Below are 15,000 nucleotides of genomic sequence, written 5' to 3'. Positions count from 1 at the left end.
GGAGAGGGTAATGAGAGTTGCCCTTCCCTCTCCCTCCCTCCTTCCCTCTCTCCCTCACCCTCTCCTCCTCTCCCTCTCTCTTTTACTCTCCCTCCTTCTCCAGCTAACATTCCCCTGTTCTCTCCGCTCATCTCCCTGTCACCACTGCGCAATAGTGAGGCGTGAGGTGTGTGTGTGTGTGTGTGTGTGTGTGTGTGTGTGTGTGTGTGTGTGTGTGTGTGTGTGTGTGTGTGTGTGTGTGTGTGTGTGTGATATTTCTGTTTATGTATCAGCTTGTGCATGTTTTTTTTATCATTTCTCTTGTTTTTTTTTTTTCATAGAAGAGCGCAATACATTCTTAGATTTATGTACGTAATGTAATGCTGAGGAATGCGTGTGTGTGTGTGTGTGTGTGTGTGTTTTCTGCGTTGCCTTCTAGTATGTTTGTCTTACTTTGATGTAAATACTAATTTGAGTGTGTGTGTGTGTGTGTATGTGTGCGTGTGTGCGCGCGGCGTGGCCGTCGTGGGTGATTCATGGTCAAACTACGTGAGAATTTCGTCGTATTACGCAGCGAGTCTCCGTGAAGTTAATAACGACAGGGCAGAAACACACACACACACACACACACACACACACACACACACACACACACACACACACACACACACACACACACACACACACAGGCTTCCACCTTCACGCCTCAACAGCCTTTCTCAACAACACTCAAAAAGGGCTGTAAGTTCACGGGCGGTTTCCTTTTGGGGAGAATTCTTGGCAACTTTTCAGAACCCAAAATGTTTTAACACTATTCCTCTCTTTAATATTTCTGAATTGTTCCTAAGCTGTCGATTGTGGCCGCGACTCTCTCTCTCTCTCTCTCTCTCTCTCTCTCTCTCTCTCTCTCTCTCTCTCTCTCTCTCTTGCTTGCTTCGCTTTTATCCTTAATTCTCCTTTTCCTTTGCTTTCCATGATTCTCTCTCTCTCTCTCTCTCTCTCTCTCTCTCTCTCTCTCTCTCTCTCTCTCTCTCTCTCTCAATACAAGCAAGTCTTCCCTTTCTTTCTCTCTCTTCTCTTTCTCTTCTTCTTTCATCGATCGCACATTCACATCACTTCCTTATTTTCAACAACGTAGACTCTCTCTCTCTCTCTCTCTCTCTCTCTCTCTCTCTCTCTCTCTCTCTTTCTCTCTCGTGTGCATGAAAGGGTAACCTACCACCTTTTGTATCATGTCTGAGAGAGAGAGAGAGAGAGAGAGAGAGAGAGAGAGAGAGAGAGAGAGAGAGAGAGAGAGAGAGAGAGAGAGAGAGAGAGAGCGTGGAAAAGCATGGGAGATGTGAGGCAAGGAGGCGGTAGAGGTTTGGCCAGCACGGGTGAGCAACGGAGAGAGAGAGAGAGAGAGAGAGAGAGAGAGAGAGAGAGAGAGAGAGAGAGAGAGAGAGAGAGGTGGGAGGAAGGGTGAGGGGAGTGGGGAAGGAAAGCCGCCAAGGTCGCTAGATTGACCAGCTGAATCACAACGTCGTATGCCAGAGCCACGATAACCCCAGATAAACAGTGGTGGTCGTTGAACCCTCCCAGGCCAGGGGCACTTGTTCTCCTCCCAGGACGAACGAAACCTCACCACCTTTTCCTCAACTATTCATGCACTTTCTGGCCTACACACACACACACACACACACACACACACACACACACACACACACACACACACACACACGCACACGCACACGCACACACACACACACAAGCAGATCAACATACCTGCCCGGTTTTCCAGTTCACCAGTCCACCACCACCCAGCCGAGCAACGTGCAGGGCAAGGCAACATGCGCAGCTCGGCAGTCAACCCACAAAACACGAGGCTGTCCCTCCCCCACGATGTCCACGGCGCCACTTTATATAATCACCAGCCATAGGTGAAAAATAGATATGGCATCCTTAACTACTTTACATATGTCACTCGAACTATTCACAGTGCATGAGGAAATGACTGGCTGACCCATGGAGGGAGTGGATGTATTGCGTTCTGAGTGTCGCGACATCACCACTACCTCTCTTGCCTTGCTTGCGAGACTTACTCCCAGTGACCTTGCTCACCACAGGACGCTGCAAGCAAGTCTTATGCGAGCTACACTAATCTAAGGTGGGCTTTCCTTTGCACTTTTGATTTTGTCGTGATGGATCTCCGGTGAACGACTGGAGCACTGAGCGGGATATTGAGCCGCCGCTCGTAATTTCGCACCCGAAGCTGAGAACATTACTACGTGTTAGCTGGAGAAACCATGGCTTATGATACCTTCGTGACTGACTGACTGACTGAGTGTGTGTGTGTGTGTGTGTGTGTGTGTGTGTGTGTGTGTGTGTGTGTGTACGCCTAAGTCAAAAGTTTGAAGTGTGGTGGAGGCGTGGTCGTGGCCGCGGTGTGTGGTGCGTGAGACGGCAGCACATACCTTTGATTATCCTCGTCAGGTGAGTCACCCCTTGACGGGAGGCGAGGAGGGGAGCGTGTGAGTGGGGAAGTGGAGTGAGAAGGGGAGGTGGTGGTGGTGGGCTCTGCAGCCAGCCTGTGCCCAGCAAAACATGTCTGTGTATAATGCACTGAAAACAATCCGCTGCTTTTTCTTTTTTCTTTTCTCTCTCTCTCTCTCTCTCTCTCTCTCTCTCTCTCTCTCTCTCTCTCTCTCTCTCTCTCTCTCTCTCTTTTTCCATGTCTGGTACGTATGTGCGCCGCGAGCTATGCACCAGCGGACGTTATCGATGCGGCCCCCGTTGTGTTTGCATAAGCGAAGCAGCTCTAATCCTGCACTCAAGAAGTGAACGTGCCTGCAACACTTGCTGGGGAGGTGGTGGTAGTGGTGGTGGTGTGGTGGTGGCGTGCTAAGGCGTTGGTGTGTCTGCTAGAGTGCGCGGGTGTCCCTATGAACGTATGACTTTATGTTGGCGTATGATAGTGTGTTTGTGCTTGGGTATGTGGGCGTGTGCCAGGCAGCAGACAGAGGTGTACTAGGTTCTGTGTGTGTGTGTGTGTGTGTGTTAATAGTAAGCAGGAGTGCGGTGACCAGTGTGTTAGACCAACCAATCGTATCTGAACTTTGCCTTACGCTACTGCTTGGCAACGCGTCGAGCCTGGCACTATGGCTGCCCTGTGAGGGCCTGGCACCAGCGATATGGCTCTGCATGCCGCCCGAGGTAGGTCTTGGCACCCCAAAGGAGCCCTTCACGCTAGGATTGTCGCGCCATCGAACTTTAGCACTACAAGGTTACACGGAGTAACGACAACCGCTGAGAAGAGAACACGGATAAAAACAGCAACTCGTTGTCTTGTTTCTGTCGCCGCGTGTAAAGCAAGACCCGCCGGGTACTGTGCCGCGGAGGCTTGCTGCGTCACACTGCCCTCCAGGGTGTGTCACGCGCGGGGAAAAGAGTGTGTGGCTGAACAAAATAAAAGTTAATGGATGCGCAGATAAAATTTGTTTAATAGCATACGTGCTGAAAACCTAATTTGAAAATTACAGTAAAATAGGCTACAATAAGCTATTCCATTATTTAATGAAAATTATAATTTAATTTTCACGTTCATGCAAGTCATTAATTTCTCTCTCTCTCTCTCTCTCTCTCTCTCTCTCTCTCTCTCTCTCTCTCTCTCTCTCTGTTGTGAACGCGTCGCAGGCATGGCATCATTTCGCTACCAGTGCCCCGAGGCGCGGCGTGTCCCCCTTCACTGAAGACTCAGCCATCAGGTCCTCGGCCTCTCGAGTGTCTATTGCCGAACGGCGCCTAAAACTCGTTGTAGACAGGAAGTGTGTCGGCGGTGTGGCTTTCGACACACGATGCCTATACATCGTCTGCTGCTATCACAGCTAAACATTCCTTGACGGGGGAGTAGCGTAGGATGATCTACCTGTCTACCCACCAGTCAATAAAATCAGTAAGCAAAGAAAAACAAACTAGTATATAATTATAATCTCAGATGGACAGAATCTATACATTTGCACATTTCTCACTCTGGTCCCCGGTCTGCCAGTCGTACTGAGAGTTTACGACTGTTCGATCCACTTGACTGGTCAACCTGCATGTCGAGTGTCGAGTGTCCCAGTTTGGTCAACTCTCTCCCGCCAATATCCGTCCTCCTCCCCGTTGCGAGACTATCCTTTCCGGAAATGAACTACTCCCCACGTCTTTTTAAACTATTCTCATTTGTTGTTCCTTGGTGAGGAGTTTTCACTAAAGGAATTTTCCGAGTGACCTCCCCTTCTGGCTGCAGCTTTGCCTCGCCGTTGACTTAATGCCCAGAACGGTGAGCTCTAAACGAATTTATTCCTTCGACAGCACCATCCTTCCCAGTAACCCTCTCCAGCAGCAGCAGCAGCAGCAGCAGCAGCACCACCACCACCACCACCACCACCATCACAACAACAACGTTCCTTAGTTCACAAAGCTCATTAGTTCTACACATGTCTTGCACATCTTTTTATACGTACAAATGCAGTGCTGTTAAAAGAAACAAAGCTTCGATCAAATGCACTTCAGTGCTTCAGTCCTAAATAAATAATGCATTTACTTTCTCTGTCTCTTTCTTCAAACACTGAAACAAACTTACTTACATAGAAACAAACACATTCCTCCATTACATTCCAATTCTCAACCAATTTATCATGCACATCATTACACATACTTACTTTACACTTCCCAGTGTCCCTTTCCTACTTCTGGACTAAGAGATTCCATGTGTTTATGCAAGGCTGTGTGTGTTTACACCTTCGAGAGGGAGCTAATTGACAGACACTGGATGGAGCGACCTTGGCAGCGACCTCTAGCAGCGGGGCCAAGGTAGCAGCAGGTAGGGTGAGGTGGGAGTGCTGAGGGGTGAGGAAGGAGTGCAAAGAGTGCGGCTTGTAAGGAGATAAAGGGTTGTGGGTTGTAGAAAGAGGAAGGTATGGGTGGTGGGGATGGGGGGTGAACAAACAGGCAGGTTCATGTGAATATTTGACTTACTAACATTCTCTCTCTCTCTCTCTCTCTCTCTCTCTCTCTCTCTCTCTCTCTCTCTCTCTCTCTCTCTCTCTCTCTCTCTCTATCTATCTATCTATCTATCTATCTATCTATTTAATTTGTTTTAATAATATCTTTCTACTTTACTCTAACACCTGTGATGATGGTGGTAGTGGGGGTGATGGTGGTGGTGGTGGTAGTGGTGATGGCAGTGAGAAGACAAGTTATATACTGTATTGAGTTCAAAGTTGGTCGGAGATTGTAGTAGTCACCAGGACAGCAACGACGGAACACAATATTACTATAACAGTGGTGCTCAGAAAGCCATTCAAGTGGTGTGAGGAAGTAGGTAGTAATGATGATGGTGAGCGGTGCAGTGGTGATGTGGTAGGTGGTAATGATGATGATGGTGAGCGGTGCAGTGGTGATGTGGTGAGAGGTGGTGGCAATGGTGGCCAACACAGCGCCTCTGACAGTCCTAATATCCTCTTCCGTCCTTCACCTTCCTATTTTCACCCCGTTGCATTCCACTATCATCATCCTTTCACCCTTCCATGTTATTCCTCAGCCCTGCCCCTTCATTCATACATTCTCTTTCTTTCCTCTCCCTCCCTCCCTCCCTCCCTTTCTCCGTTTCTTACAGTCTTACTTTTCTTTCTCTTCCACCTATTACTTGTTCCTTCTCCTTCCTACACCACCATAATATTCTACGTTTTTATTAACTTTTCTTATATTCATTTTTTTTACACTGTTCCTCCTAATTATATCTTACTCATCTTTACTCCGCGTTTTTGTGTGTGTGAATAATTACATTGAGTCACGAAACGATAATGGACGCGGTACAAGTGTGTGTGTGTGTGTGTGTGTGTGTGTGTGTGTGTGTGTGTGTGTGTGTGTGTGTGTGTGTGTGTGTGTGTGTGCGCGCGCGCGCGCGGGCTCAAGTGGAGGTGTCATGTATCGCCAGTCACGTGGCGTCATGTGTTGCATCATGTGGCATGCTGTCAATTAATGTGTCACGCGGAGTCACTGCAATGTGGTGTGTGTGTGTGTGTGTGTGTGTGTGTGTGTGTGTGTGTGTGTGTGTGTGTGTGTGTGTGTGTGTGTGTGTGTGTGTGTGTGTGTGTGTACAAGCAGGCTTAGGTAATAAGCGGTATGGGGACAGGCCTGGGAAGAGAGAGAAAGAAAAATAACCTCAAGAAAAACTGGTTGGTAGTCACTCAGGAATCTTGCGGTTTTGTTGACAGTTCCCAATTACAATAACAATTACTACTACTACTACTACTACTACTACTACTACTACTACTACAACTATAGCCATAACTTCTGCTAAAACCATCAACTTATCAGCGGTAATACTGCTTAGTAGCAATCAAGACACTCACGTGAGACTCAGGGATTTATAACCACTTCATTAGTGTATCAACAAGAAGAAAAAATACTGTGGGAAGCGTACAAATCTGTCGCTCAGGAGTACGTCGTGTGAAGGTCACCATGATATGTGATAAAAATGTCTGGGAACAAACAATAGGAAATAATCTAATGACACAAAGATAGAGCATGACAATGGAAAGAAAAGAAAATCATGCCACTTTGCAAATTCAGAAGAAATAGGAAGGCAGCAAAATCAATAAGAGAGAGAGGAAAGAAAAAAAATCGTGTAATTTGGTTGGCGCAGTTCGGTAAAGAAAATAAAGTTACCTTCCGTCCTCTCGTCTTCTCGTGTTCCTCTCTCCTTCGCCTAACAAGGGCCGCGCTGATCGCCGGTTCTGCCTATAAATTCTTGTCTCCGCTCCGGCCGTGTGTGGGAGCGTGTCTGCTTGCCTTCGTGTTTGGCGATCCTCCTCTTCCTCCTCCTCCTCCTCCTCCTGCTGCTGCTGCTGCTGCTTGTCTTGTGTGCTTGTTTCTTTTGCGCTGGGATTAGTGCATGTCCTCACCTCGTCCTAGCTTGTACGGTGCCGTTGTTTACTCGTTCCTTGCTTGTTTGTGTCTTTCCATCAACATTTGACGGGTGGTGGATATGAACGCCTCATGCTTTCTCCTCCTCCTTTCCTTTCCCTGCGTTGGTATTGGCGATGATGGCTATGGTGGTGGTGGAGGCAGGGCAGCTCACAGGCACATACATAAACACACGCACCTCAGCACCAGTGAGGAGTTAGCACAAGATGAGGCACGGTGGTAACACACTCACGCGCACACACACGTACACACGTACGCACACACGCAGACGTACACGATCGCGTCTCTGTGTCTCGTCTGCTGGAGAGTGACTGCCGAGTGAGGAACCAGCATCAGGGAGTCGGACCGGGTGGGGCACGTTCATTGGCTGCTCATGACACCTCTCCTATTGGTGGACGCCCGCTAACTAGTGATTCACTTTTGAGTAGTGTGGCGGAAAATTATGGTGCTTCAAATTTACGGCAAAAAAATCAGGCATCGCTACAGACACGCCTCGAAATACTGCCTGAAAATTCTCACCGGAATGAGAACACAAAACGGATACGAAAACATAAATACTTGGTTGAGTCAAATAAAGTGTTCGAGCAATTCAGTCGAGGTTTCACTCACGGCTCGACACCCTGAGCCTCCCTCCTTCCCCCAATACCTGGTCCCCGGCCCGTGGGTGGCTCCCGCACGCCTGTGATTGGTTGGTGGTGCTCAGAGCGAGGCAGCTCACATGCGGGTGGCCAACGAGTTCATTTTCACCAGTATTGGTTTATAATTGCTGACACAGACGTCCAGCACAGACCTCATTCACACACACCTCATCACCTTCACGCGTTGTAAATGGATGAAGAGTAAGATGGATATTTGGAGCTCAACATTATATTATTCCACCGGTCCTCTACATTCGTTTTCCTCACTGGACTCTGACCGCCGCTTTGCACATGACATCATGACGAAGCTTCATCCTGATTCCTGAGCCAAAGCAGGGGCATGGCACTGCCTCCTTAATGCCAGGCGAGGAGGCACTCTTTGGTTGTGTCATTAATGACAGTACACCTTTCAACATGGTTTGAGTCGGGACAAGTTTAAGTATTGATGGATATTAACATTACCTAGTGACGTAATTTTATATGAAAAAAAGAAAAAGAAAAACGAGTTGGTGGTAGAACAATTAGACACCTACTTACTGCAAATGACATCAGTATACATACATTTTTATATTCTTCTGATGCGAGCCGGAAACTTACATTTGAAGATTTCAATGATCTTTCCATATATTTCTTCCTCACAATAAGAGATGATTACACACCAGACTCTCATGATAAAAACACTAGGGCGGTGCCGGAGCAAGTTTAGGTCACTTACCGAATGTGTGAAGGTGGTGGGCGTGATGATGGTGGTGTGGGTGTGGCGAGAGGCGGGGGTGGTGTGGGCGGCGCGGGCGGACCGTCGATGGGACCAGAGCCTGGCGCCCATCTTAGAGTGGCCCAACACGCAAGACAGCAGGGCCGTCACCAGAACGGCCGCCAGGACGATCACCAGCACGTGCAGGCCGCTCACTGCAAGGGAAAAGTCGTGCTAACACCTGACACTCGTTCCTTCACTCACACTCACAACACTTACACCAGTCACTGCTCCCTGACTCATAGCCCAAATAAACGTGTTACATTCCTGCCTCCAAGAGTAAATACCTCCTGAAATGTCTAATATGCATCCGTATGGACATCTGTAAATATTTTCTTTCGTGTCGTTTCATTGATTTTATATTTAGTTTTTTTAATCGGATCTTCCCCATACAAGCTCCCCCCGTCCATATCCTCTCTCAACTCAACTCTACCTCCGCTACGCCTTATCCCCCTCCCCTCCTTCCCGCACCACACCATTCCCCAAACGGAGCACTTCACGGCGATGTGTTTGGGCCACTCATGACTCTCATCTTCACCCTGTAATTTAATAAACTGCGCATCTTAAGCTTAATGTCCTCAAATAGCAGCCAGTGTCACCCTGGGCAGCGTGACCCGAGGCTTGGGGGACGGGGTGTGATTGGGGTGGTGTGGGGAAGAGAGAGAGAGGAGGAGAACCAGCCAGCAGATACCAGGAGACCCATAACAGCACTCCCCTACCTCCCATTCCCTTTCACACAGACATCACATTCAAGTCAAACGGATTCCACTCCTCTAACACCACCACATTTCTCACTTCACCCACCCATGCCACACATTCTTCACCCCTGCTGCCCATTCCTCGCACCTGCCAGCCATCCCACACCTCCATCACCCATCCCTCACCCCCACAACCGCTCGTTTCTCACAGCTCTCACCCGAACCTCACCCCTACTGCCTATTCCTTCCCCTGCAGCCGCCCATCACTTGGTCGGGTCGCTCATTCCTCAAAACCCCTTCCCGTCCATCACCGGTGGCGTAGACTGATTGACGCTAAACCAAGGTATCCATTACTTGCCCCAGGTGTTCACTCTCTATAATTGACCCTGATAATCAGCAGCAGGATTTCAGCAAGTCCAAAAGGTCTTCCTGAGCAGCAGACAAGGCGAGGAGCGCGTTCACACACACACACACACACACACACACACACACACACACACACACACACACACACACACACACACACACACACAGGAATGTTAAAATTCAGTGAGAGCAAATACTTCTTCGCTAAATATAATACATTCCTTCCAAGACTTCTTATTAAATGTAGTATTTCCTCAAGAACTCCCTCCTCTTAATGTGTATCAAACTAACATGCAAAGAAAATTACTCATCTATTTGAACTCCCTCTGAAATACATAACTGGTGAACTTGGTCTTGTGATAAACTTACGACAGAGTAACAAGGTGAATGTTTTCTTACTTTCTTTCCATTCCGGTTGAAGCAGTGACTTGCCAAACGATGGATTTCTTTTTTCCCATCATCACTACTTCCAGTTCGCCTCACTCCACTCCGCCCTACACACGCCCTGCACCTGAGCAGCCCCATCTATTATGCCTCACGCCTGCACCTCCGCCTCTTCTGGTTTTTCCCCAAGCACCACACCCTCCAGTCCTTCCAGTACACAAGTTACATTATACAAAACACATCCAGTACACATGCCACGTCTGGGAAGCAAAAAAAAAAGTGAGATCCATCAAGAATTTCCTCGCTTCCTGACGCACGTTGCTCTCATTTCAGGTAAGTCGCAGGTGAAACAGCAAGAACAGGTGAGATCGTGGCAGGCAACGGTACTTTTGACGCTCTGAGGTGATTCATGGCGACTTACTACCGATACCCACGCAGCAGCTGTCCTGAGACCCGAACGCGACCCACGTACTGAGAGGCACTTGCGCATTCGTCCCGTCAGTGTCGCTTTTTATTGCTTCATATGAATGGATGCGAAGAAATTCGGGAAGGAAATTGAGAAAAATTCCACAAGTGTGAATCAACAATGTGAGTTTTTTTATAAACATGACCTTGTTTTCACACACACGCACACACACACACACATCACAGAAATACCTGGAGACGGAAATAGAAAATAAATTCACGACAGAAACTATGAGAGAGAGAGAGAGAGAGAGAGAGAGAGAGAGAGAGAGAGAGAGAGAGAGAGAGAGAGAGAGAGAGAGAGAGAGAGAGAGAGAGAGAGAGAGAGAGAGAGAGAGAGAGAGAGAGAGAGAGAGAGAGAGAGAGAGAGAGCAAAAAAGGTTTTGACGCATTCCCATAAGTAGCTTCACGTATCTACAATACTTAATAGTGTCTATCGCCTCATTCATCTAACACTTAACTGAAGATAAAGACCCTTGCTAGTTAAATGATACGTGTGAGTCATGCGCTCCTCCTCCTCCTCCCTCCTCCTCTCTCTCTCCTCCTCCAACTTCTTCGCTTTTTTTTCTTATTCTTATTCCTCTTCTGCAACACGTCAGCTGAGTAGGAGTATCCCTGAATGAACTCTTTACTGCTCCCTTTGGCAAGTTGAACATTTACTTCCATTAATGATCATATATAAGTTATCTTTTGCAGTGTTATAATGGTGCGTGTAAATCAACGTTCACTGGCGAAGTAATTGGCAGTTGAGAGGTAAGCACGGCGTCATTAGTAGGGTGGCGATGATGCAAGTGCTAACACAATTGTAAAAATGTCGTCCGGTATGTGTGTGCAAGAGGTTGTGCATGAGTGCGAGTGTGTGAGAATGTAGGTCCGGGTCGGGCAGGTCATGGTAGTGAATGTGTGTTGCACTGTCTTGGTTGGCGCATTTACATGTATTATATATATGTTTACTTTCTTTCTTTCCTTGACGTTAAATGTGTTTTCTTTTTTTTGCGGTATTCTTTTTTTTTTTTTTTTTGCATGTTCATAGACTAGAGTGAGAAAAAATGCGTTACTTCGTCTATTGCTATCTCTGCTGCTGCTACTGCTACTGCTAATACTGTTTCTGATGCTGCTGAGACTGCTACAACTAATATACTATGATTTTCAGCACACTAAAGCCCGAAATAACCACATCACTACCAGCAGCAGCAGCAACATCAACGACTACAACTACTACTACACTACCGTTTGTTTACTCTTCAAGACACGACCAGCAGACGACCTTCACACCCTGCTATCTGCCGGCGTACTCAGGGTCACAGCACTCTTTTCACTGCTGCTCACTACTACTGTTGTTGCTACGACTACTACTACTACTACTACTACGACTACTACTACTACTACTACGACTACTACTACTACTACTACTACTACTACTACTACTACTACTACTTTTTCTCCTCGTTCTTCTCTTTCTACTTCGAGTATTACTACTACTACTACTACTACTACTACTACTACTACTACTACTATCACTACTATTACTACTATCACCACCACCACATTAACCTCCTCCATTCACTGTTTACACTGCACTTGTGCTCACCACCCAAACTCTACTTAACCTTACTACTTATACTACTACTACTACTACTACTACTACTACTACTACTACGTACCACTTGGCTTCCATCCACCCTAAGCCTTCAGTGTAAGTAGAAAAAGCAACCGCCACAACAAAAGAACCCTATACCGAGGTTGCAGGGGGAAGGAATGAGAGGAGGAGGAAGGAATGAGAGACGAAGCACCACTACCACCACGTCCTCATTATGAAGAACATGAGCACACTTTCCATCTTGCGTCAGGGGGAAAGATCCTGATGTATTGGTCCCGAGTTATACTGTTGTAATTATGACCGCACCACGCTGATTAACAGTCTGATTCTTTTATATATGCAGCTGCAAGACTGGCGGAGTGCGCTGGTCATGAGATACCCCCTCCATTGACCTTCCCTACGAGAGAGAGAGAGAGAGAGAGAGAGAGAGAGAGAGAGAGAGAGAGAGAGAGAGAGAGAGAGAGAGAGAGAGAGAGAGAGAGATACATACGCAACAACCAAACTTCTCTCATGTTTCTCGCTCCATTATACTCAAACATAGATCATTCATGCACGAGAGAGAGAGAGAGAGAGAGAGAGAGAGAGAGAGAGAGAGAGAGAGAGAGAGAGAGAGAGAGAGAGAGAGAGAAAAGACGAGTATGGCATAAGTCCTTGACCTTGGGGAGTTTTTACCCCTACCCTTCCCCTCCCCCTCCATCCCTCCTGCTCTCGTCTCTTAAGATATGAAATGCCAAGGGTGAGGAAGGGGAGGAGGAGCAGGAGGAGGAACAGGGGAGGAAAGAAAGAGGAGGATGAGCAAGGGGGGGGGGCAGTTAGGGGGAGGGGGAGGATGGCAGGGTCTGGGGTAGTCATCATCGCGACAACTCACCGCCTACTACCCTGGTGGGGGAAGGGAGAATGGGGGAGGTTGGGGTCATGGGAGGGGGTCATGTCCCTTGGCACCCTTTAACCTGAGTGCCATGCCATCCTTGCAACCTTCCTGACAGTGCCGCGTGATGAGAGAGAGAGAGAGAGAGAGAGAGAGAGAGAGAGAGAGAGAGAGAGAGAGAGAGAGAGAGAGAGAGAGAGAGAGAGAGAGAGAGAGAGAGAGAGATAAAAAAAAATAGCATAGACATTTTAAGCAGCACGATTAAACACACATACATACACACACACACACACACACACACACACACACCTCTACCGACCAAACATTTATATTCATTTGCTGCTACATAAAAGTCACCACATCGCTTTCCTCAGAGCAGCAACAACACCCACCCACTTCTTGCCCCCCGCCATCCTCCTCCCGGTCCTCTCTCTCAGGCCAGCACACTTACTCGGCGACCTCCCTCAACCCGTCTCCGCTGCCACCGCCCTCTTCCTTCGCCCGCCACCGCCACCACCGAGGGCTGCCACTAGCACTGTCTTCTCTCTTACACCTGCTTCACACCTGCACTTTCACTACATCAATATTCCACACCTGTCACAAACATGAGTGCGGAACATGCGTCGCCTCACAATGAACTAACACCGAGGGGGGATGAAACTACCGGCCAGGGAAGGAGGGAGGGAGTGTAGGAGAGAGGGAAGAAGGCAGGCAGGGGAGAAGGGTTGAATCAGGGAGAGAGGAAGGGAAATAAGGATGAGGCTCAGTGAGAGAGAGAGAGAGAGAGAGAGAGAGAGAGAGAGAGAGAGAGAGAGAGAGAGAGAGAGAGAGAGAGAGAGCAAGGTTTACACTCAAGTGCACTCATCTGAGGAAGGTATATGCTTTACTCTCTCTCTCTCTCTCTCTCTCTCTCTCTCTCTCTCTCTCTCTCTCTCTCTCTCTCTCTCTCTCTCTCTCTCTCACACACACACCAGTCACTCCTTTCCTCACTGCCTACCTCTCTTCCTCCTTACCTGACACATACACATTCTCTCGTACCTCACTCAGACCCTCACCAACCATTCCTTCCTTCTGTCTCTTCTTTCTTTAACCTTTTCTTTCCTCACTCCCTTGGAAAGCTCCCCTCCGTTGCTCAGTGGGCGCTGCACGTCTGTATCATTTCCATCCCTCTAATGAGAACACTGATCTTGTAACCTCGCAAGTTGTGTGTTGGTGTTATTGCACAAGCAGGTTTTCAGCCACACGGACGGACTTAATGACCTGGATGTGGATGAAGAAATAACGGATAAATATAAATAGGAAAGTGTAGGGAGAGGAACACAAGTGGGACGGTGATGAGAGTCGATGAGCTTTGTGTGTTAAGTACGAAGGGGAGAATGTGGAGGGAAGGGAACAGCCAACAAGGGAAGAGAAGGGACGGAAACACGTGACACTTTGAGCGGTGTTCTCAAACACTTCGGCATCTTATCTTAACTACTTTTAACAGGGCTTAGGGGAAGTTGGAGGAATGTTTTAACGATGTCATGATTCTGGTGATGGTTTGACAAATATTCTGCATCGTCAATAAGAAAAGATACACATGAAAATCCGACTAATCTGATAATTTCTTTAGCCTTTGAGAACAATGCGTATGAGACCCCTGAGCGTCTCAACACGGATCCTCATGGAACACAACGTGATTCCCTCCCAGCCATTAGCGGGTCGTGAGTTGTGAGTGCCTGGTGTTGCTCCAAGACGACCAGCTGCAGTACTACTTGGTGGATACTGTTCTTGAGTATATAATCATTCATCAAGGGTGTAATAAAAGGCTTGACTGTGAAGCATACGTACTTACAGACATAAACAAAAAGTATATCAGTCCCGAAGAGTTTGGTTATATGAGCGCAGCTTCACAGTACTTGCCATGTACATACATCACGTATTATGGGTACAGTATCCAGTAGCATCGCCATATGCATTAGTACAAGGACAAATGAAGCAACAGTCATTTACACACACTAAGGGGTTATCTTAAGCTAACAAACATTATACCTTGTTTAACATTAGTGGAATGCCCATAGATCTTTTCCGTACCCGACAGTGTTCGTCTTACATCCCTTCCCTCTGACTCTTCCACGAGGCACTACTCTCAATAAGTCTACGGTAACATATAAATGTGTGAGAGAAGGTTCACCAAGTTACTGTTTTCTACATTCTCTTTCTAGCCAAGATTTCCCGTCCCATGCTATCCTGCACTCCCAGCAGATCTTCTTTACAACTACCTTTATTTTCTACTCTTTTCTTAACCTTCTACTCCC

At 47.5% G+C, this 15,000-nt stretch overlaps 1 long non-coding RNA gene across 2 annotated transcripts in view; it reads right to left on the bottom strand.

Moving 5' to 3' along the window:
- Window positions 1-15,000, bottom strand: part of LOC135100678 (uncharacterized) — a 244,413-nt gene that overhangs the window by 68,220 nt on the left and 161,193 nt on the right. For both annotated transcript variants that reach the window (XR_010268863.1, XR_010268862.1), the window contains exon 5: window positions 8,284-8,477. This is a non-coding gene — a long non-coding RNA (uncharacterized LOC135100678). The remainder of the gene's footprint in view (window positions 1-8,283; window positions 8,478-15,000) is intronic.

The sequence above is a fragment of the Scylla paramamosain genome, chromosome 5 (assembly GCF_035594125.1).
Source record: "Scylla paramamosain isolate STU-SP2022 chromosome 5, ASM3559412v1, whole genome shotgun sequence".
Taxonomy (NCBI): Eukaryota; Metazoa; Arthropoda; class Malacostraca; order Decapoda; family Portunidae; genus Scylla; species Scylla paramamosain.
Note: the sequence above shows the minus strand (reverse complement) of the source record. Positions and strands in the feature narration are given on the sequence as shown.